The sequence below is a fragment of the Podarcis gaigeae genome, assembly GCF_964106915.1.
Source record: "Podarcis gaigeae genome assembly, chromosome: 2".
In the NCBI taxonomy this organism is placed as follows: domain Eukaryota; kingdom Metazoa; phylum Chordata; class Lepidosauria; order Squamata; family Lacertidae; genus Podarcis; species Podarcis gaigeae.
In genome coordinates, this window is record NC_139679.1 from 110,690,721 (window position 1) to 110,713,248 (window position 22,528).

The window sequence follows — 22,528 nt, forward strand, 5'->3', positions numbered from 1 at the left end:
TCAATTCCTGGTTTCTCCAGGAAGGGTTGGGAAAAGCCTCCCTGCCTGAAACTTTGGAGAGTGCTGCCAGTCAGTGTAGACAGAACCAAGGTCGATGGGCCAGTCCTCTGACTAGCAGTAGCGGCTTGCTGGGACAGAGTGAGGACGACACTTGCTGACCTCCCTGCTACCTCTGCATTTGGAAGCCAGCTAAGAAATGCCATCACATCCTGCTCCACCCTGCAAACCACTCCTGGTTAGGGATCAGGCAGTTTAGCATGTTTCTAGGTCAGTGCCGGAAACTAGTCATTTCCAACAAAATCACCCGTTTCCTAATTATAGGATTGAGCATAATGCTGGCTGGCGAGCCTCACAGGAAGCCGCTTTTTCTTTGAAATTATGGACGGGGAAGGAACACCTCTCCTCCCTTGTGGAGCTTTCCTCCTTGTGCCCTGTAGTCCCAATGAAAGCCAGCCACTCCCTCTGCCTAATGATAGGGCCGGCACTGCTTGTAAGCTGCTTCCAGATGGCCTGCTTATTGAGCAAATCCATCCTGATTTGTTCGCAGGGAGATTAGACGGCGTTGACTATTTAAGGAACTTCCCTTCTGATTCGTGGAGAGGTTAGATGACGCATCTCGCGTTTCCCAATGCATCTTCCCACCCAGTTCTTTATTTGCAAAAAGTCTGGTCCTTTGGATAAGTGGGTTCGTTGCGCGAGGCTATAATGTTGCAATCGGAATTGCCATGCGCTCTTATGCTCAGATCCTGCTTGTCAACTTCCCATAGGCATCTGTTTGGCCAGTGGGAACAAGATACTGGAGTTCGATGGACCGTTGGCCGGATCCTGCAGGACTCTTCTTATGTTATTTATACATGTGTATAAACTGTGTTTATGGAAACTTTTGTAGAAACTATCAGTCAAACTAAAAATGTGATTTGCAGGATAGTCTTTTGGGACATGGGTGGCGCTGTGGTCTAAACCACAGAGACTAGGGCTTGCCGATCAGAAGGTCGGTGGTTCGAATCCCCACAACGGGGTGAGCTCCTGTTGTTCGGTCCCTGTTCCTGCCAACCTAGCAGTTCGAAAGCACGTTAAAGTGCAAGTAGATAAATAGGTACCACTCAGGCAGGAAGGTAAACGACGTTTCTGTGCACTGCTCTGGTTCGCCAGAAGTGGCGAAGTGGCTTAGTCATGCTGGCCACATGACCTGGAAGCTGTCTGCAGACAAATGCTGGCTCCCTCAGCCTATAGAGTGAGATGAGCACGCAACCCCAGAGTCGTCTGTGACTGGAACTAACGGTCAGGGGTACCTTTACCTTTACCTTTACCTTGAATATATTTAATCTCTATCTATCTATCTATCTATCTATCTATCTATCTATCTATCTAATCTATATCTATCTATCTATCTATCTATCTATCTATCTATCTATCTATCTATCATCTGTAATCATAATATGCACAAACTCTTTAAATGTTCCTGTTCAGTCAGGCCTTTGACATCCAATGTCTTTTTAAATGTTACAACGTCTGTTTTAAATGGTTACAAATCCATTTGTGTACTATTGCTTTTCAAGACTCAGTCAATATAAGTTTTGCCAGGTTTCCTTATACATCTGAGTAACCTGTCTTGAGGATTTGGGGGTGGAATTTGAAGCATGAATACACACCAACATTCCACGATGCATTTTCAACCCCAGGGTTTTGTCTAAATACCGATCGGATTTGGTTTCGCTCTGTGGCCTTTCTTGATGAATACAGGTTTTGGTGTGCTTCCTCAAGGGCAATTAGTAATAAGGTAGCCATGCCAAGATCAAACAATGGCAGACATATCATAGCCAGGAGAGAGGGAATGAATATCATACCAAAGAGCTTAAAGAGATGACTAGTTCAGAAGAGTAGGAGATATCGCACTGTGTTTTTTTAATTTTTATTTAATATTTATTCCAGTGCCCAACTATAGCTGCTGCATACCAGCTTGGCTTGTGACCACAACAGAGCAACAGAGGAGGAGAGACAGGAATCTGGAAGTTCCTTTGGTTCTGATCTGAGTTTGGTGGCTAGGTGGCGCCATCTGCCTTATGTGTTTCAGCACATTGTTTGGTCTTCCTCCCTCCCTCTCTCTCTCTCTCTCTCTCTCTCTCTCTCTCTCTCTCTCTCTCTCTCTCTCTCTTGTGCCTGACTTTGCAGATCTTCCATTTGCTTTATTCAATGGTATATTGATTCCTCTTCTCTAAGGGTATCCTGTATATATCTGTTTCATCCTACTTGTGTGAACTTTTTACCATCAGATATTGTTTACCATACATTGATAAATGTTTCCTGCAAAAAAATAAAATAAAAATGTCTTGCATTTCATATTGTTAAGGGCTCTGTGCTTCCAACAAATAATGAGGACTCCGGAGGTCGTACAACAGAATTTATTTTCCTTTGGATGAAAGAGCACTGAAATATTATGATGCTTTTGTAATATCTGTTTATTTACAAATATACAAATAATAGCACAGCAGAAGCAAATAAGCACTAGTATAGCGTGCAGCAAATCCACTAGCTTGCATCAGAATCCTGCATCCAAGGTGATTCACCTTCAGCCAACTTGCAGCTCCAAAATTCTCTTTCTCTGTGGTTCTTTCTAAATCCAAATTGCATGCTACATTCAGATTGTGTTCTTCGCACACCTGCTGGAAGGAGTCACCATCCCACAATCTGTTGAGTATTACATTCCAATGGCTGGAGAGAGATTCCCAGCTATCAGGTGAAAATCTCTTGTCATCAGTTCCCACTAAAGAAACATCAAGCAATCATTCTGGACTCCTAGCAAGCTATCAGGGAGAGATGTGAAACCACACTGGCAAGTCTGTCTTACTGTACTGTGGTTTTAGTAAACCGGGTCCCTACAGGACGCTTGCTATTCTCTTGGTTGCATATTTATTAAAGGTTTGTTCCCTTGCCTGGGAAAGGGCCAGTGGTATACAGTAGTAAGGCAATAGTAAGGGTTAGACAAGTTGTGGTCCCTCCAGATGTTTCTGAGCTACAATTTCCATCATCCCTGGACATTGGCCATGCTTGCTGGGGCTGATGGGAGTTGTAGTTCCACAACATCCAGAGGGACAAAGGTTCTCCACACCACGTCAAGTTATATGAATGGATATTAGCTAAGAATAGAACCTTAAGAGGCAGTCTTCACACCAGACTCTGGAGAAAGAACCACAGCAGATGTCCAGCAAGGGTAAAGATGTCCTGGCCTGGTTGTAAGCAAATGCATGGTCCTTATTCCAAAATATTTATAATCTGAGCCCTGCAAAGTGTAGGAAGCAGAATGTCCTGAGTATATGTCAATTCAAGCAGCAGCAACTGAGCAGGTCGGTTACTTGGCACATTCCCATCTGATTATACCATCTCCATTGCGTGGCTTCTCAAAATTTCCCGCACGGCATAGCATGCGGAACATAGCTTCCTCCTGACCCGCATGTGTTCTGTTGTTGAGATTTTCTCATTTTCAGACAGTAGCAGACCTTAGAAAAATCAAAAGGAGTTAATACATTAAGTTATGTTCACCTAGCGACAGCCAAATCTGTCAGTTTGTTTCTCGTTTTCCCACCTCTTTCATTCATTTCTCCATATGTCCATGTCAGTTTGTGATTTTTTTTTTAAAAAAACCAACTCATGAAAATTCACCTGCATTTTTGCATACAATTTTGCCTCCTATGCACATTTTTGCAAAGCAATTTCCCTTAATATAATGCATTTTTGTATGCTGTTTTCACGAATTTGTGCATTCTAATGCTCATTTTACCCTAGTATATGCATTTTTATATTGATTACATTACTGAAGAACCACATTGCAACATTGAGAGAAGTGCAGATTTTGAAGGAGGGTTGGGTTCATGACTTATTTCAGGAAGTGTGGATCAGAAAGATTCACCTTTAAATGCAAACTAAATCCAATGTATCCCTGATCCCTCTGCTCACCTCCCTTTTGTCTTACTATAATTTTTTTGGAAATGGCTCCACCTGGAGACAGGTAGGAGGAATACACAATTGTGTTGATTTTTTTCCTGGAAGACCTGCCCTCTATGCCTGCTTAGGAGATAGCAATAGGGCCTGTTACAGCTGAATTTTTATTATTTTCCCCCAAATATCTTAAACAATACAGCTTAACAATATTATTCTCCTTTCAATCTATATCTTATCCGAATTAACCCCCACCCCACCCCTCTTCTGGCTTCTCTGCATTGCTCTTACTTAAGCATGATTACAGTACTATATATATGGTACATTCTATAAATGTCTATAATTCCTTAATAAATTTTTGTATTATACTTTAGACATACATTCCTTATTATATTACAGCATTACATCTTGTGGTCTAACCAAATGTTTACAATAAACGTTATGAGGTTTTTTCCAGTCCTGTGAGTGTCTTTCTTTATGTACAGTTTTCTCTAAGTATACCATAAATTTGGGAGGTCGTATATTTTAGATTTGCGAGCCTGAGGGCAGGGGCTCGTTACTGGATCATTGTGAGCCACTCAGAGGGACATTTGGGTTGAAGAACAGGGATTTTAAAAAATCCCTGAATGAATTTAGGAAATGCTCTTTGCAAGGGGCAGAAACATGGGAATGCCCTTGAATGTTTTCCATTGTGATGCTTCTCAGGTAAGTCCCTCAAGCTGACTCACACATACACCTAGGATCAGATAAGTGAGCACAGGGCCTCTGAAGGGAAAGGTCCCATAGTTTCTTTTTCACACCTCAGGGAGGAAGTTTGTCTCCTCCTCCTTCTCATCCCCTAATCCACTCCCCCCCCCCCATGGTGATCAGTGCAGTGACAACCTTAAAAAACCCCCATACCACATACTTACTGTTAAAGCTGTTCCAACGATTGCCATGCCTGCACCAATACAGCCCAGAACAATCAGGGAAAGGGCCCAGGGCGCAAGCGATACATGATCTGAAGCGGTTGTAGGTTCTGTAGGACAAAGGAAAGCTAGAAGGAGAACAAATCGAGGCCAACACCCTTATTATTCTCCAGCCAGCTGATTTGCAGCATAACCCATTCCTCAGCGTCCGATCACCGGGCAAGGTAAGGGTTGCTCCTAAGGCTAAGCAAACTTTAGATTCTAAACGACTATCCAATGACCGCATCCCTAAAATCTGCTCTGGAGGGTTGAGGGACCCTTTGAGAAAGCCTGAGAGGTGGTGTGGAGCTATGGGGTGGGAGTGGGATGAAGGTGGAATTAGCAATCATTGCCTCTCTCCCAGCTGATGAAAGACTCCACTGCTGTTATGTACTGAGTTGAATAGGATCCAAAATGCAGCAGTCTGATTGGTCCTAGAACAATAGGATCCAAAAGGCAGCAGTCTGATTGGTCCTAGAACAATAGAATTCAGAATGCAGCAGTTTGATTGGTCCTAGAACAATGCAGCAGTCTGATTGGTCTGCAGGAGCCACCCAATCCAGCTCCAGTTGGAAGTGAATCCACAACCTGATTGGCCTACAGGAGAATCCTGGAATAAGCCAATCACGTGCAGCCCATTGTGTAAATAATGTACCGTATTTTTCGCCCTATAGGACACACTTTTTCCCCTCCAAAAATGAAGGGGAAATCTGGGTGCGTCCTATGGGGCGAATGCAGGCTTTCGCTGAAGCTTGGAGAGCGAGAGGGGTCGGTGCGCACCGACCCCTCTTGCTCTCCAGGCTTCAGGAAGACATCCACCGCCTAGGCAGCCCTGCGGGAGTTCCCGCAGGGCTGTCCAGGCTGCGGATAGTAGTCTGTTTCCTGGAGCGCCGGCGCTTCGGGAACACATCCGCAGCCTAGGCAGCCCTGCGGGAGTTCCCCGCAGGGCTCCCCACGCTGCGGATAGCAGCCTGCTGCTCGGCAGGCGGGGCGCCCTGAAGCAGAGCGCCCCTCGCGCCGGGCAGACATCGGCCAGCCCCACAAGCTCAGGGGACAGCAGGGAGGCGCAGCGCCGCCATCCCGCTGTTCCTCGACCTGGTTCGGTTTCCCCGACCTGCTTTTGGGGGGGAAATAAAGGGGGAAAAATTCCCTTTATTTCCCCCCAAAAAAACTAGGTGCGTCCTATGGGTGGAGCGTCCTATGGGACGAAAAATACGGTATATAAAGCAGATACTTTGGGGGAACTTTCATTCCCCCTCACCAATATGAGCTGAATAAAGAGCATGAAACCCACTCTCGACTCCGAGTATATTTCAACTGCCAAAGATCTCAAAGTAGCATGCATCATTTTCTGCCCTTCATCTTGTCCCCTGTGTGGTAGGCTGGCCAGCCCAGGGTGAATCCCAGTGGGCCTTCATGGCCAATTGGGGATTTGAACCTGAATCTCTGCAGCCAACATCCCACTCTCTAATCACTCTACAAGGCTGGCTCTCTCTGAGCTACATTGGAATAATTCTTACCATGGGTGGTGCTAGTCGTGGTGCTGGTGGTGGTCGGAGTTGTGGTGGTGGTTTCTGTTGGCAGAAAACAAGGGGCAAGGACATGTATGAATGCTGCAGAATGTCATTTCAGTTTGCAAGCGGAGAATGAAAAAGGACTTTACTTGGTGAAATGTTGTCAAAGTGACTAGCTTGCTATTGCTGACCCTACTCTGGGTTGCAGTCCAATTTCAGGGACCGCTTCTTACCTCAAGGACTACCACTCCCCATATAAACCAACCCAGACTCTTTGTTCATCATCTGAGGCCCTTTGTCTGGCTCCTCCACGAGAGGTCTGGAGGGTGGCAACATGAGACTGGGCCTTCTCTGCAGTGGCTCCCCATTTGTGCAACGCTCTCCCCAGGGAGGTTCTCCTGGTGCCTTCATTATATATCTTTAGGTGCCAGACAAAATGTTCCCCTTCAACTAGGCCTTCAGCTGATTGACATCCAATGTCCTTTTAAATGTGTTGGGGGCAGTGCCAGATTTACGTATAAGCTAAACAAGCTATAGCGTAGGGCCCTACTCTTTTGGGGGACCCCCCAAAAATTAAAGGGGAAAAAACTCGGATGTACATTTCCAAAATATAAGATAAAAAACAAATAAAATAAAACCTACATACAGCAACATTGTTTTGTGTTGTGTAGGCTCCTATGATGCTAGTAATGGGCCCCACCTGCTAGCCTGCTCCCTAAAATATCACTGGTTTGCTCATTTCTGTATATAGGGTGCCTACATTCTGCATAGACTGGTTGCATGGCAACATGTGCAAATGGCTTTAGCTATCTATTAGGTGCATAAATTCCCATATAGCATAGATTCAAAACCAAAACAGCAACAATTTGTTGTTGACAAAGGACAGCTGGGCATATAAAGGGCCCCATTATCTTCAGTAGCTTAGGGCCTCATCAAACCTAAATCCAGCCCTGGTGTGTTTGTTTTGCTCTTGCTTTTATTGTGTCTTTTGTGTTTTTACTTTATATTTTTAACACCCCTGAGATCTTCAGATGAAGGGTGGTGTACAATTTGTGTGCGCATGTATATATATAGTCTTTTAGGACAGTGTTTCCCAACCTTGTGCCTCCAGATGTTTTTGGCCTACAACTCCCATCATCCCTAGCTAGCAAGACCAGTGGTCAGGGATGATGGGAGTTGTAGGCCAAAAACATCTGGAGGCACAAGGTTGGGAAACACTGTTTTAGGAGGCCACAGTTCGAATTCCTCTTCAAGCAGGCTGGCTAATATCCCACAGCCTTCTAATTGTATCTGCGGTGAGGTGGGGGCTTATTGTTTTTATGTCTCGGTTTAATTATTTACTTGTGTTTTACGTTGCATTTATTCTGTGAACTGCCCTGGGGTCTCTCGATGAAGGGCAGTGTAATAAATAAATAAATAAAATAAAAGTAACTTTCTAATCACTCTACCAGGATGGCTGTCTATGAGTTACATTGGAATCAATCTTACCAGTAGTGGTAGTTGTCGGAGTCGTGGTGGTGGTGGTGGTTGGAGTCGTGGTGGTGGTGGTGGTGGTCGGAGTCGTGGTGGTGGCTTCAGTTGGCAGAAAGCAAAAGCAGGGACAGACATGAATGCTGTGGAATGTCATTTCATCTCGCAAGAGGACAACATAAAACGACTTTACGTGGTGAAACGTTATCAGTGTTACCAGCTCTCTTACAGCTGACCCATCTCCAGGTTGTATTACAGTGGTACCTCGGGTTAAGTACTTAATTCATTCTGGAGGTCCGTACTTAACCGGAAACTGTTCTTAACCTGAAGCACCACTTTAGCTAATGGGGTCTCCTGCTGCTGCCACACCACGATTTCTGTTCTCATCCTGAAACAAAGTTCTTAACCTGAAGCACTATTTCTGGGTTAGCGGAGTATGTAACCTGAAGCGTATGTAACCCGAGGTACCACTGTATAAGAGAAAAGGCACAGCTTTTGCTTAAATGTGGGGTGGTTGAGTGGGGAGGCAAAAAGTGGGGCTGTGGCAGAAAATATCTCCCACTGTATTTCATAGCAGTGGCAAAGAAAGAAAGAAAAAACACAGAGGAAAGCAGTGACAGAGAAAAATGGAAGCTATGAGCCATTGGTGGCTGCCATCCCCACCCCCCACCCCTCACAAACCACCCTCAAAACAACACTACATCATTACACAGCATAAAGTTTCTGAGGCAAAACATGGCCACCGGAGGGCAGTGCTACAGAGGGTGGTAAATACTGTAAACAAACAAACAAACAAACAAACAAACAAACAAACAAACAAAGGTGGCCTCTCATGGCCAGCTGTTTCGTATGTTTTCAGAAAGAGATAGAATCTTACCCGTCGTTGTGGTTGTTGATGGCGTCGTTGTCGTCGTAGTCGTAGGGGGTGGGGTTGTTCCCCCTCCTCCTCCTGAGAGGAGACCACCAAGGCCTCCATTTCCTGAGAGGAGGCCACCAAGGCCTCCGTCCGCTCCACCTCCTAAGTTGAGGGAACCACCAGCAGATCCGTCCCCTAAGTTGAGAGAGCCACCCGGGGCTCCGTTTTCCCCTCCTATGCTGAGGGAATCACCTCCTCCTCCTAACAGCTGGGCAGCTGTTGAGAAAAGAGAACAAAAAATGTTGGTGAACCAGGTGAAGAACCCTCTCTCCTAGTTCAAGTCACAAACACACATAAATCCCAATTCTTTATGGAGAAATGATTGGGCCTTCATTCAGAACTGTACCAGAGACATCTCTGCTTTGCCACAGGTCAGCTCTCTACCTCACGGACAAGAACACATGTTCTTTCTCATGTCCTGCTTCTCAGGAAGTCTCATGTCACAGAAGTTACCTTCTCCTCAAGCCTTGGTAGGCCATAAAAACCTAGAGTGGCATTCTGGAGCTAGGCCATCCCAGGTTAAGCCTGTTGAACCAGCAAGCAGATTGTCTCAAAGCAAGGACAGGGGATCTGAGGGCTTCCATGTGTTGATGGACTCCAGTTCCCATCAACCCCCAACATGGCCAACGGTCTGGGATGATGGGAGTTGTAGTCCGGGGCACCACAAGTTCTCCATTCCTTTCTTGATGGATGGGATTGGAACATTTTCAGTAAAAATGGTGAGTATTAGGCTGTCAGACTTCAGAGTTTGCAACAGCTGAAGTAGGTTTCTAGTTACTTCTTCTGCAGAAGCTTAGATCCGAGATAATCAAGCTGCTCAATGGCTTTGGGTCTTTGTCATTCAGTTTTATCAAAATCTTAAGAATAAAGGTTGCAAGATAACTGGACTGTGATTGGGTTTTAAGGTCCAAGAGAGTAAAGAACAAGCTCCACCCCAAATTGAATTGCATTGGCAATGGAAATAAGCCAAGCTATTTCCCCAAAATACTTTCCTAAGCCAATCTGATTTTGGAAACATAAATGGCCCACACTTCATTTTAAGAGATTAATTTGGTATTCAGGTGCTCCCCCGCCCAAGTAGTTTTACAGAGCCAACCTCTTGTGCCCATCTCCTTATACTTTTTGATTCCCGGGCATCAGCAAATTTTAAATCATCACCCGCTGACTGGCATTAGGACTGAACTGAACACTGGCCAGCAAGCCAAAATACTAGTTGGGCTCGTTTACAGTGTATGACTGACTAAGCATGAAGTTGGGTAGTTGGTTTGTTTAGTTAGTTAACACTTTTCTGCACTGCCTTTCTGCTCTAGGGTGGTTCACGAGGAACAACAAAAAACGATGGCCAAAAAGCACAGAACAAGAAACAACCATAACAAATCACAGGCAGAACCATCTCTTGTCATGAACACCCAGCCCCTGTCACCCAGAGATTAACTATTGCTAAATCTTTTGGCAGAAATTTTAACACCAGGCTTCGGATGGCTATATAAGGATCTCAGAGGCAGCGTTTCACAAGCTAGTATGAAGGACCCTCGATGGGATGCTTTAGCCTCTGTTAAAATATAGGCTGCCCCTGGTCCCATGAATAGTAGGGATGTTTGTAGGATTGGTTTTTGAGCCAAAAACCTAGGATTTGAGAAGCCAATTCCCCCAAAACTCTCTTAATGGTCAAACGTTTTCATCTCTCGTCAATGCTGTTTGTTCACGATTCTCTCGCATTTTGTATGTAATCCACCTTCTGGTGAAGGCTTTTTCCTCCTTCTTGGAATGCTCTGAACCAGTCATGGGTCACATAGTGAATGTGACAATGTCTCAGCTATGTAGCTACAACTAATCCAGAATGTGGCAACTAGACTGGTGACTGGGAGTGGCCGCCGAGACCATATAACACCGGTCTTGAAAAACCCACATTGGCTCCCAGTATGTTTCCGAGCACAATTCAAAGTGTTGGTGCTGACCTTTAAAGTCCTAAATGGCCTCGGCCCAGTATACCCGAAGGAGCGTCTCCACCTCCATCATTCTGCCCAGACACTGAGGTCCAGTGCCGAGGCCCTTCTGGCAGTTCCCTCACTGTGAGAAGTGAAGTTACAGGGAACCAGGCAGAGGGCCTTCTCGGTGGTGGCGCCCACCCTGTGGAACACCCTCCCATCAGATGTCAAAGAAATAAACAACTCTCTTACATTTAGAAGACATCTGAATGCAGCTTTGTTTAGGGATGTTCTTAATGACTGATGTTTTAATGTATTTTTAATCCTTTGTTGGAAGCCTCCCGGAGTGGCTAGGGAAGCCCAGCCAGATGGGTGGGGTATAAACAATAAATTATTATTATTATTATTATTATTAGCCAATCAGAATTAGCTATACAATGATGTTACAGTGGGCAAATATCTCTGAATTGAGAATGTGGGTGATGCTTCCTGGACTGGCCATATGAATGACCCTTGTCATTTGGCTTGTTGGATTTCCTTTGCTCTGTATAGGTAAACACAATCTCTATCTTTAAGCATCCTTTCCCCAAAATCATCTAAAATGGGGCACCCTCTACTCCCCATGGAGAGAGGAGTAGAATGGCCTTCAGGGTAAAAACAGCAGGCACAGCTAGAGCTAAGCAACTCTATGCCACCCCTAGAAATAGCAGCAAATTCAAGTTTGGAAACACCTGGTTGATGTCTAGAAAGCAACATGTAGTTCTGCCTTCAAGGAAGCTAGATTTTGGGTGCACCTCTTAGCTTTCTCAAACCACCTGTAGTTTCTTATCCTTGTCATAGGGTAGGGGTGCCAACCTGAATAAAATAGTGGGGAGGGAGGCAGGTAAGCCCCACCCTGCACAATCAATCGCACGATGTGACAGATGCACACTATTTGAATGGCAACGCCCATCAACTTTGGGAGCGGCCAGCTCTTCAAATATTTTAGGGGGGTGAAGGGACCTCAGCACCTAGGAGCTGGCTCCTTGTCACTGGGCCGTGTGAGGCTGGAGGGGAAGATGGGGAAACCATGCACATCTCCCTGAGTTCCTTTGAGGAAAGGTAGGAAGGAAATGTAATAATAAACAATAAGACAATCGCATTGTTTATGTGTCACATTTGCCCACAAATCTGCAGGCTTCAGGTAGGTCAGAACAGGTAGCACGGAGAACAAAAAATAATAATACTGAATTGAACTAGCCCTTTCTGATCTTTTACCAATATGGGGCTTTGTTTTTTTGTCCTATATACCCAGCAAACTACCTGGGACGCGGGTGGCGCTGTGGTCTAAACCACAGAGCCTAGGGCTTGCCGATCAGAAGGTCGGCGGTTCGAATCCCCGCGATGGGGTGAGCTTCCGTTGCTCGGTCCCTGCTCCTGCCCATCTAGCAGTTCAGAAGCACATGCAAGTAGATAAATAGGTACCGCTCTGGTGGGAAGATAAACGGCGTTTCCGTGTGCTGCTCTGGTTCGCCAGAAGCGGCTTAGTCATGCTGGCCACATGACCCAGAAGCTGTCTGCGGACAAACACCGGCTCCCTTGGCCAATAAAGCGAGATGAGCGCTGCAACCCCAGAGTCAGCCACGACTGGACCTAACGGTCAGGGGTCCCCTTACCTTTACCTTTACCCAGCAAACTACCTCTGGAACAAATGTAACTATCATTGATTAACCACAGCAATGGAAAGAAAAAGTCTTACCTGTTCCTTGAAAGCACAGAGCAAAACATATGAGCACATTTCTTAAAAGAGGCACAAATGACATCTTGGACAGGCCCATGGCTGGCAAGTAGAAAGGAGACGGGCAGCTGGCTCTCAGATGTGATGGTGGTAGTTTCAGGTCTTCTGGGTTCCTGCAGGTTTCTGCTGCTTAAATAGTTCTGAACAAAGTGACTCCTCACATCCAGCTAACCAGTTCAGGCTGTCATCACAAGATTGGTTTGCTGACATACATTTTGCGCAACAGGATCCTTTTCCATGTGTTTTCGTAAGGAAAAAACCCAAACCCTACTGTCCACTCATTCGAAAAAGGCGGATGTAACAGGAAACTGACGCACTCTTCCACCTAGATATTAGGGATCGAGAAAAATCACTCTGCGGGAATTTTGGGAAGTGATGTGCTGGAACATTGGGAAGAACACCGGTAAAAAAAACCCAACCCTGTTAAAATTTGGGATTTTGTTCTTAGAGAACACAGAGTCCCATTGTGCTAGGCTAGCAGGATTTCATGCAGCTCAGTTGGTAGAGCATGAGACTCTCTTAAATCTCGGGGTTGTGGGCTTGAGCCCCATATTGGACAAAAGATTCCCACATTGCAGGGGGTTGGGCTAGATGACTACTGTGGTCCCTTCTAACTATACAGTTCTGTGATTCTAACTCTGCCTGTACTGTGTTGCATTTGCTTTTGAATGCCAGTTGCTGGAATCACAAGTGCAGAGAGCACTGTTGCATTCAGGTCCTGCTTAGGAGTCTCCAACAGGCATCTGGTTGGCCACTGTGAGAACAGGATGATGAATCCCATCTAGGATTGGCCATTGGCCTGATCCAGCACGCTCTTTTTGCATTCTTATGGACACAACCCATAGCTTGTACCAGTAGGAGAGAGCTAGTTCACAGCCCAATGAGGCCTAGAGCTCAACAACTGCTTTATAAAAGTAAAGGGACCCGTGACCATTAGGTCCAGTCGTGACCGGCTCTGGGGTTGCGGTGCTCATCTCGCTTTACTGGCCGAGGGAGCCGGCGTACAGCTTCCGGGTCATGTGGCCAGCATGACTAAGCCATTTCTGGCGAACCACAGCAGCGCATGGAAACGCCGTTTACCTTCCCGCCGGAGCGGTACCTATTTATCTACTTGCACTTTGATGTGCTTTCGAACTGCTAGGTTGGCAGGAGCAGGGACCGAGCAACGGGAGCTCCCCCCGTCGCAGGGATTCGAACCGCCGACCTTCTGATCAGCAAGTCCTAGGCTCTGTGGTTTAACCCACAGCACCACCTGTGTCCCTGAACAACTGCTTTACCCTTAGGCTAATGGATTACTCAAAATTAAAGTGTGAATGCGGGGTAGCGATCCCCACTTCCCCTCCTAGGAGTGCTTTGAAATGGTTCCATGCAGAAGTGTTCATTGTGAGAAATCATCCTGGAATAACAAAAACACATGGATTTCACCAAATTGAAAATAAAAATACAGTGGTACCTTGCTTCTCAAACTTAATCGGTTCCGGAAGTCTGTTCCAAACCAGTTTTCTCTGTTTTGTAGTTTTGCGTCTTAATATCAGTATTTAAATTGTTTTGTCATTTATTTACTGTAAGCTGTCCACAGAACTTTATGTTAGGGGGTGGCAAATTAGGCAAGGGATTATATTAGCATTAGGATTTAGCACAGATGGCCTGCTGACTTCATTCTAAGGAAAGGCTACCAAAGGTGGATTTGGGAATGTAATTAAATAGGAACAGGTTGGATATGTGATGAGACACTCGGCATAAGCTGGTGCCTAAGAAAGAGATTTGAAAGATTCCAATCTGGACTTTCGTCACTGGAACAAAATGTCCCTATTAAGTGGTGACATTCAGGACTTCATTCTGTAGTCATGATCTATTGTTTCCGGAGGCGATGAGGGAAAAGTATGCTGGATTTCAAACTGCTCCGGTCTAACAAAATTCTTGTTTGGTGTTACTTGCTGATTCTATGTCTCGTTTAATGTTTCATTAGTTTATTTTACATTCAATATAAGAATGTATATGAGTGAGACATGAATGGCAGAAAGGTGGTGAATGCCAACATCTTGACTATTGGAACTTGTCTGTGTATGTGTGTGTTCTCTATTTCCAGTAAATATTTGTCAGTTTGCATTTCTTAGTGCAGAAAGTATTGACCTGATGTGTAGAGATCTCTCCTATTCTAAATAATTCAAGAGGGTTCTGGAAGCTTCTGGAAGCTTCTCTGTGTGAAAGAAGCTTCATGATGTTTGGGTTATACCTTCAGAGAAGCTGAGTACAGCTGGCTTAAACTGGTTTTGTTATCTCTTCTCTCAAGGTCATGCTAACTATAAAAGCAGGGCCAGAAGGAGCCTGGATTTCACTTTCTCTTTCTGTCTCTCTTCCTTCTAGTGTGGTGTTCTTTATACAATGTTAAGGTTTAGTCTTATTATATGTTATTGTAAGTTTAGGTTAAGTCTGCTGCAACTGGACTTCTTATAGACAGTAACAATCCTGAATGTCTTGGATTGGTGACCATTATGCTCACTTGCCTTCAGTAGCAGTAAAGCACTGCTGGATGAAATTGCCTCTGGTCTACTTTTGGGGAATCCTGCAACGTATTTAAGTTTTTACTCTGCTAACTATACGCATTGGAATCTAAAGGTAAAGGTAAAGGTAAAGGGACCCCTGACCATTAAGTCCAGTCGTGGATGGACTCTGGGGTTGCGGTGCTCATCTCGCTTTAGTGGCCAAGGGAGCCGGCATTTGTCCACAGACAGCTTCCGGGTCACGTGGCCAGCAGGACTAAGCTGCTTCTGGCGAAACCAGAGCAGCACACGGAAACACCGTTTAACTTCCCGCCAGAGCGGTACCTATTTATCTACTTGCACTGTGGCGTGCTTTCTAACTGATAGCTTGGCAGGAGCTGGGACTGAGCAACGGGAGCTCACCCTGTCACAGGGATTCTAATTTCAATGACAATCTTGGCAATCACATTTTGCTGAGTGTCAACATTCACATCTTCAACATTAACCTGCTCTTCTTCCTGCAGGTGCCAAGGTGGCTGACCACAAACGACACAATACAATCAGCATTAAATAATAGTTAAAAAGTCAACACACAATGCAACATTCAAGGCATAGCCCAGCTGGCAGGGTTGCAGACAGATACATTTCTTCAAGGAAATGGCACACAGCTCAGCAACACTTCCCAGTGGGTCTTGCTGCTGTAGAGCCTTCCATCGTTTCTAAAGATCGTCCTCTCCCAGATGTTTCCCAAGCATTCTCAAAATTGTGTTTGCTCACCTTTGACCTCTGTTCTGCCCTTACACACTCTTTAGGACCAGGGGGCAGGAGAGGGAGAGGTCTATGGAATCCACAGCAGCAGCCTCTTGACCCCCCCTCTCCTCCACTTCACCTTCGGAGTCTGAACTGCTTCCTGTCACTGGCTCTCCCTGCTCAACAGAGGGGGATGAGGACTTCAAGCCTAGAGACTGGTGGTGGGACACTGGCCACACCTCAGAGGATGGGACGAGCTGAAATGTGCTAGAAGCAGGGAGCCTGAGGGATAGCGAAGATGGAAGCAGGCAGGTGCCCCCCAGGCACAGGGCAAGGTGATGAGGTTTCTCCAGTTTGGATGCAGGTGCTGACATAGAAGACAGAGGGGAGGTAGACCCTGCAGTTCTCCCACAGAGCCACTCTGAGAGCCAGTGTGGTGTAGTGGTTAAGAGCGGTGGACTCGTAAGCTGGTGAACCTGGTTCGCTTCCCCGCTCCTCCACATGCAGCTGCTGGGTGGCCTTTTCTAGTTACACTTCCTTGAAGCCTCTCAGCCTCACTCACCTCACAGAGTGTTTGTTGTGGGGGAGGAAGGGAAAGGAGGTTGTTAGCCACTTTGAGACTCCCTAGGGTAGTGATAAAGCGGGATATCAAATCCAAACTCTTCTTCTTCTTCTCTGCTGACAGCTCGCCAGCCCCTCTCACTCCTAGAATGAGGCATTCATTGCATGCCAGCAGCCACAGAGGAAGTCCCTCACTGTAGCAAGTGATAGCAGAAGGAGGGGCCAGATGCAGAAAGCTACAGTAGGGTTGCCATATGTCCAGAATTTCCCAGGCATAGCCAGCAATCGGCTGTTGCGCAAGCAGCGTCCGGTCAAAAATCGTTGAAACGTCTGGGGAAATTCAGATGTATGACAACCCATGTTGGCAGTGTTGTTTTGGGTGATTTTCCTTTGGCACGACAACTTTGCCCCACAAAAATCTCAACAAATTTTCTGTCCGGGTTTTTGCTTTTTGAAATATGGCAGCCCTAAGCTAGAGAGTGAACGAGCTCCTATTTTACACACGATCCTTAACTAAAGAGCGTAACAGGTTGAATGGTAATGTTTGTAACAAATTTCTTTACTGGTTTCTTCCTAACATACAAATCAAGTTCAGGATGTACACCATATACAATCCTTAAGCAAGGTATGTAACCTATTTAATTAAATCCAATGCAGATATATTTCTCCCTTTCTTAATACGTTCTTGTTTGAGTTCATATATTACACAGTCTTCGAATGTGGTTAAGGAAAGGTCGCCGGAATGTCACGGAGAATACAGCTGATGAGGTTGGCTAGCATAGGTAGCAGACACAGGCAGGCAGGCTGGCTCAGGCAGGTGGGTTGGGTAGAACAAGGTTTCCAGATATTTCCTTGTTTCGCCCCGAAGGGCTTCCTCAGCTGTTAATAGTTCTATATAATATAGATATAAACACTTGATAATACAGAGAACTAAAACTAAGGATAAAAAGGTAAAGGTACCCCTGCCCGTACGGGCCAGTCTTGACAGACTCTGGGGTTGTGCGCCCATCTCACTTAAGAGGCCAGGGGCCAGCGCTGTCCGGAGACACTTCCGGGTCACGTGGCCAGCGTGACAAAGCTGCATCTGGCGAGCCAGAGCTGCACAAGGAAACGCCGTTTACCTTCCCGCTGGTAAGCGGTCCCTATTTATCTACTTGCACCCGGAGGTGCTTTCGAACTGCTAGGTTGGCAGGCGCTGGGACCGAGCAGCGGGAGCGCACCCCGCCGCAGGGATTCGAACCGCCGACCTTTCAATCGGCAAGTCCTAGGCGCTGAGGCTTTAACCCACAGCGCCACCTGCGTCCCAAAACTAAGGATAGATCCACACTTTTAAAAACCCAGACTGACATTCATGACAACACTAAGAGAATTCATTCTTCCTTAGAATTTAATCACATAACAAGAGACATTGAGAGAATAGTGAAACGCCATTGGCATACAGTGGTACCTCAGGTTACATACGCTTCAGGTTACATACGCTTCAGGTTACGGACTCTGCTAACCCAGAAAGTGTGCTTCAGGTTAACAACTTTGCTGCAGGATGAGAACAGAAATCGTGTTCCGGCGGAGCGGCAGCAGCAGGAGGCCCCATTAGCTAAAGTGGTGCTTCAGGTTAAGAACAGTTTCAGGTTAAGTACGGACCTCCAGAACGAATTAAGTACTTAACCCGAGGTATCACTGTATCTTAAAAGATATTTCTGGTTGCGAGGTGCCGCCACTCTTTGGGAAATGACGCAGTAGATCCCTGCAAAATTTCATTATCATCCTCCTGTAAGCTGTCAGGAGCTTGTCCTACTCTTGAGTAGGACCCTGGCAGAGACACATGCCCGACTGGCATGTTCCCTCCCTCCTGGTCGATCGTTTGGGAGCTTCAAAAGCTTTATTCAGCCCACACATCACAGCGACCGATGCAAACAGACATCGGCACACTTAGGGATCCGCAGAGTCTTCGCAGTTCGCGTAACAGACCTCAGCAACTCAGCATTTTGGCTAATCTACTTTATTTTCATATAAACACACACAGAGCACTGCAACATGGCTCCCTCTATCTCTAGTATCAGACAGCAAAGAGAGAGAACAAAGGACAATAGTCCCACTTCACGGAACAAAGTAACACAAACATCCTGTCTCCGTCACTTCCCACTCTGTGGAGTCAAAACATACACCGTCATGTGATAGACAAAAATCCCATGACTGCAATCACGGAGCAGGAATACAACAAGACTTCAAAAAAAAAAAAAATGATTTGGGAACTGTATAGATAACCATGATCTTCCCCAAATTAAGGTACCCTTTCCCTTCTCTTTTTCATTTCTTTTTAGTACAGTATGGGTCTTACCTGCTATACAGTGATGATTCTTTTATGAATCTGCTTTAATTCAGTAACTAACAGGTACAAAACCAGGAGTACTTTAGGGCTGTTTATTAGGGCTGTGCATAGTTGGAAATTTAGAAACAACGGCAGGCGCCTCCCCACTTACATGGGGGTTACATTCCTGGGTACCATGCATATATGTGAAATCATGTATAGTGGGGAACACCATCTAACTTCACCAAAAATCCACCAAACTTCACCACAATCACTCCCTCCAGACCATGTTTCTCAAACTCCTACTCTACACAGGCCTCAAAGGTCAGTGCAAAGGCTCATGAGATTGCAGTTGTAAAGGATCCTAGGATTGCTAGCTGTTTTCCCACTCTTTTGTGCCTTTTTTGCCGTTTCCCCACTCTTTTCAGGCTGTTTTTGCCCCCTTTTTGCGCTTTTCTGCCTTTTAAATCTATTTACTTAATTTCCCCCCACATATATGCAGTTATGTGGAATTTGAATGCACCTAATACGCCTGTATTACAATAATTTAAATGCAAGTATATCTTGACATTGTAGGGTCAGTGACAAGGGACATTTAAAGGCGAATCTCCTTAACCCAGTCATGGCCAAACTTGGCCCTCCAGATGTTTGGGGACTACAACTCCTATCATCCCTAGCTAACAGGACCAGTGGTCAGGGATGATGGGAATTGTAGTCCAAAAAATATCTGGAGGGCCAAATTTGGCCATGCCTGCAATCCATGGGCGTAGCCCCCCATCAAGTAAAACAATAGAAATACTTAACTAACTGACCAATCACGTCGGTTCTGCCCCCCTATGAAAAGTCCTGCCCCCCCAACCAAGTCCCCCACCCCAACAAAAGTCCTGGCTATGCCCATGCCTTAATCTAAAACAATACATGAACGGAAGCATAGCCATCCTTTTGAAATTCACACATCTTGAAATTTTGCAATGCAGTTTTCCAGCCATGTAATGTGTGCAAAAGTGTATATTTTGGTGTAAGGTGTGCATAAAAATGCACATTTTAGTGAACATAACATACAGGTGTGCATTATATTAGGGGAAATTGCAGATACGTGCATAATTGGCAAAACTGCATACAAGAATGTGTACAGGAAGAGAAAATTAGGAGACATAAGGCATGCATCAATACCCAGCACTGAGTAACTCGTTGCCCAAGACCAGCTGCTTGCATCAGAGGCTCTTGACTGTTAGGCGGTGCTATCCCAAGAGGTGGGAAAGGGTGGCACTGTGGTCTAAACCACTGGGCCTCTTGGGCTTGCTGATCAGAAGGTTGGTGGTTCAAATACGCACAACGGGGTGAGCTTCTGTTGCTCTGTCCCAGCTGCTGCCAACCTAGCAGTTCAAAAACACACCAGTGCAAGTAGATAAATAGGTACCGCTGTGGTGGGAAAGTAAATGGCATTTCCATGCACTCTGGTTTCCATCATGGTGTTCCATTGCGCCAGAAGCGGTTTAGTCCTACTGGTCACATGACCCGGAAAGCTGTCTGTGAACAAATGGCCTGAAAGCTAGATCAGCGTCGCAACCCCATGGTCAGCTTTGACTGGACTTAAGTGTCCAGGGGTCCTTTGCCTTTTACCTTTTACCCCAAGAGGATGAAGAGCAGGTTAAGAACTAATTTAGAAGCAGTGGTGGGTGGGCAGAACGGTGGCCAGCAGAAGCAGCTCTCCAGGTGGGGTGGTGCAGGTATGCTACGTTCCCAGCAGGTGAGTTGCTGTTGCTTACTGGGCGGGAGCACTGGAGAAGCGAGAGGGCGGGAAGGTTGACACAGGGCAAACAAATCGGTGGGTGCAATCCAGCAATTCTGCCAGTGCCTTTGCGCCAGTCTGGCCACCTTAAGAACCTACGATCATAAGAGGAGCCTGCAGGATCAGGTCGATGCTTTACTGTATTTTAATATTGTGTTGGATGCCATTATTATTATTATTATTATTATTATTATTATTATTATTATTATCCAGTCCAGCATCCTGTTCTCACAGTGGCCAACCAGATGCAGGATTCGAGCACAATAGCATTCTTCCCTAATTTGGTTTCTGGCAAGGGGTCTTCAGACATATTGCTGCCTCCAGTTGTGGTGGCAGAGCATAGCCATCATGGCAAGCCCTCTCCTCCCTGAATTTGTCTAATCCTCTTTTAAACCATCCAGGTTGATAGCCATTGCTGCCTCCTGCTGCTCTCTCTCCCAGTAAGCAACAGTGACCTTCCTACTGGGAAGCTTCTGTTGACCAGGAAAAGAGAACAGCTCACTTTCTTACAAGAAAAATGACCAGGTGCTTTCTTTCTCTGTTTTGTCTTTCATCCTTTTCTTTCCTCCATTGGGCTCAAGGCTTCTAACGTACCTGAAGATTCCCCCTTCTTTCCTTTCCTTTCTAACTTGCTCCTTGTCTTCCTCCTTTACCTACTGCTGCTGGCAAACAAGAACCTCATAGCTCAGTTCCTGAAGAGATGCCGCCTCCACCCACATCTCAGAAACAAACCAGTTGCCTGGAGGGGAGGAAGTAGAAGCAGCCGAGAGGTGTGGTTTTGGCACATATCAGCATTCAGTTTGCTCTTTAAAAGAGAGTGGAAAACGTACAGGCAGCACTATGATCTCCTTTTTGATGCCTGTCTGTCTGTCTTCTCGACCATACATTCCTCTAGCAAGCAGCCTCCCAACCCTAGGGTGCTCTACCTCTCTGTGACAACAGAGCATTGAAGAAGAAGAAGAAGAAGAAGAAGAAGAAGAAGAAGAAGAAGAGGAGGAGGAGGAGGAGGAGGAGGAGGAGGAGGAAGAGGAAGAGTTTAGACTTGATATCCTGCCTTTCACTCCCCTTAAGGAGTCTCAAATTTGCTAACATTCTCCTTTCCCTTCCTCCCCCACAACAAACACTCTGTGAGGTGAGTGAGGCTGAGAGACTTTAGAGAAGTGTGACTGGCCCAAGGTCACCCAGCAGCTGCATGTGGAGGAGCGTTGAAGCGAACCAATGACTAAGCCAATGGCAAGTCAGTAGACTAGAACTCCAAGCTGCACAGTGACATTGCAGGAGATCAGCACCTCACTACTCACATGATGCTGGCCTCTAAGTATTGCGAGGAATATAGTAGTGACTTACCTCACAGGATTCTTGTGAAGATAAACATAATAAAGGCTATGAGCATTTTGCTGTAGCTCACCCTGGGATCTTAGGGGGAAAGGTGGGGAAGTAACTCGGTAAACAAACAAAGTAATAATGCTGCAGATTGATGGTGCAATTGCAATAGTGAATAATGTCTGGTTTTCCAAAATGGAACAGTTGAACTGAGGGTCAGAGGGACTCACAAGCTTATTGAAAGTCAGCACAGTACAGAGTTGCTGATGCATTTGCGACAACTTCCCTCAACCTGGCCAAGACGTACAAGAAAAGCTCCCATGTTTTCTGGAGATGCAAAAAAGGGGTTGGTACCTTTATGCACATGTGGTGGGACTGTGTGAGGATAAGAGAATTTTGGGACATAATACACAATGAACTCAAAAAGATCTTTAAATTCTCGTTTCAAAAACAACAACACCTGAAGCCTTTTTGTTAGGCATTATGTCCATTGATACACAAAAAAAAACACAGAACCCTCTCTGTGTACGCAACCACAGTGGCAAGGATTTTAAGCAAAGATGATAGAATATTCAGAACTTGCATTGATGACTGGGAGAATAAGAGGAAACTCTAACCAGAAATTTAGTAAAGATTGGATAATGTTCAAAGAATATCTTTAAAAGTACTGTAATAACACAAATCTTCAGACAGATTCAGATTGAATCTTGAAGTTCAAGGAAACTATAAAGTAAACCCCCTCCCCCCGATAATTACGGTAACTGAAATTGCTTATTTATGCCACAAGGTGCCATAGGAAGGCATTGGACATAGTAAAAGATCC

The 22,528-nt window shown here is 45.6% G+C and overlaps 1 long non-coding RNA gene across 2 annotated transcripts; it reads right to left on the reverse strand.

Annotated features, from left to right (window-relative positions):
- Nucleotides 1-2,501: 2,501 nt before the first annotated feature.
- On the reverse strand, nucleotides 2,502-9,342 carry LOC310838572. Of its 2 annotated transcripts, none has more exons than XR_014561045.1 (6): nucleotides 9,237-9,342; nucleotides 8,745-8,999; nucleotides 7,886-7,969; nucleotides 6,404-6,457; nucleotides 4,848-4,954; nucleotides 2,502-3,497 (listed from the first exon to the last, which is right to left on the reverse strand). It is a non-coding gene; the product is annotated as an uncharacterized lncRNA (long non-coding RNA). The 2 variants fall into 2 exon arrangements; XR_014561046.1 differs by lacking the exon at nucleotides 9,237-9,342 and adding an exon at nucleotides 9,130-9,236.
- Nucleotides 9,343-22,528: the final 13,186 nt, after the last annotated feature.